Genomic DNA, 1,938 nt, shown 5'->3' with positions numbered 1-1,938 from the left:
TTCTCTTCTCTTCTCTTCTCTTCTCTTCTCTTCTCTTCTCTTCTCTTTTTCTCTTCTCTGCATTTGCTTCAATCTCCCGCTGGGTAGAGTCTTTCAGAGGATATCTATGGTAGGCTCCTGTCCTGTTCCCTCTCTTCTGCCACTTCCAGTGTCTATCCTATTTGCCTTCTGACTGTGAAATAAGCATCCTGAGGGAGGCTTTCTTTAAAGGGTTAGGAAATGTGGCGTTTTAGTATGTTGGGAACAATGCCAAAATTCGCTCCTGCCCTAGTTCACTGATACCTTCACAACCTCATTCTCCATGTCTTTTGTAAATGGTATCCAAACATATTGGGAACCCTTAAAGCTCAACAAGAAGAAACAGTGAGCCAAGGGGCTTCAGCTGTAGACCCTCAAAGAACACAGATGAGGGCAATTAGTCAGAAAAGATGTTCCACATTGAGTCACTGAAGAAACGCAAATTAAAATATCAACTCTAAGAGCCTAAATCTAGAACCTGGAACCCTGATAACATCAAAAGTGGATGACTGGTGAGAGCTCTCAGTCAGAGCTGGTGGGAATTAGAACAGCACAGCCGAGACCATCAGCAAACTCCAACTGCTCTTAGCAGGTGAGTGATGCCAGCAACCACACTCTGGCATTTACGCCAAAGAGGAAAACCAGGGTCCACATAAAATCCTGCACATGGATGGTTATGGTGCCTTTTTTTCATCATTTCCCAAACTTGAAAGTAATCAAGATCTCCCTCAGTGGATGAATAGAGAAAGTCATTGTAGTATGTCTAGACAATGGGGGAAAACAAAAAGCCATACCACTGGTTTCAGCATATGGATCACAAGTAAAGCACTTGGCTAGCATGTTTGTGCTGTATTAAAATATACCACACACACACACACACACACACACACACACACACACACACACCACATAGACACAATTAGTAAACTGAAGAGACCTGAAAAGGTTATATCCTATATGAGTCCAAGTACTTATCTTTCTAGAGAATACAGTAGTATGAATAAAATCAAAAGATAAGTGGTTGCCAAGGGCTGGTGGGAAGGATGAGTGGCCAGACAGAGCATGGAGCATGTTTGGGGCAGTGAAAATACTGGGAAGGTACTGTAACAATAGATGGAAGCCATTATGTACTGTCTAAACCCACGATGCACTGCACATCAAGATTAAGCCCTACCAAAACTAAGGTCTTTGGTGATGGCATGTAAGCGTATTTCTCTCAGTTGTGTCAGCAGTACCTTTTTGGGGAAAGCTGCCAAGGGAAGAAGGCTGTGCCTGTATCTGAGCCAGGGCATATGGGCAATCTCTGTACAATGCTCTCAAAATCTCTGTGAACTAAAAACTTTTCTGAAAAATATAGCCTGGGGCTGGAGAGATGGCTCAAAGGCTAAGAGCACTGTCTGCTCCTCCAGAGGTCCTCAGTTCAATTCCTGGAAGCCACATGGTGGCTCACAACCACATATAATGAGATCTGGTGCCCTCCTCTGTCATGCAGACTACATTGTATACATGTAAATAAATAAATCTTTAATAAAAATAATACAGCCTGAAGGAAGGTGACTCTCTGAGTACAAGCCTGGTGATGTAAGTTGGATCCCTGGAGCACATGTAAAGAGCCAGATGCAGTGGCCTGCACCCCAATCCCAGCACTCTGAGATCGGAGGCAGAGAATAATCCAGAAGCTCGTGAGCCCGCTGAAAGTGTGGTACAGCCGCAGCAGAAACAAGGGAGACCTGCCTCAGCAAGCTAAAAGGTGAAACGATGAGAATCAACTCTTAAAAGTTACCCTCTTCCCGCTCTCTCTCTCTCTCACACACACATAGAGGGACACACACACACACACTAAATAAAGCCTATTTTTAAAAAGCAATAATAATACCATTCAGGTTTACTGAATTACTATATCTCAGACGCTTTCCATTT

The sequence above is a fragment of the Psammomys obesus genome, unplaced genomic scaffold (genome assembly GCF_907164565.1).
Source record: "Psammomys obesus unplaced genomic scaffold, mPsaObe1.curated_primary_1811, whole genome shotgun sequence".
Classification (NCBI taxonomy): domain Eukaryota; kingdom Metazoa; phylum Chordata; class Mammalia; order Rodentia; family Muridae; genus Psammomys; species Psammomys obesus.
The sequence above is the reverse complement of the archived record's forward strand: the minus strand, read 5'-3'. Positions refer to the sequence as shown.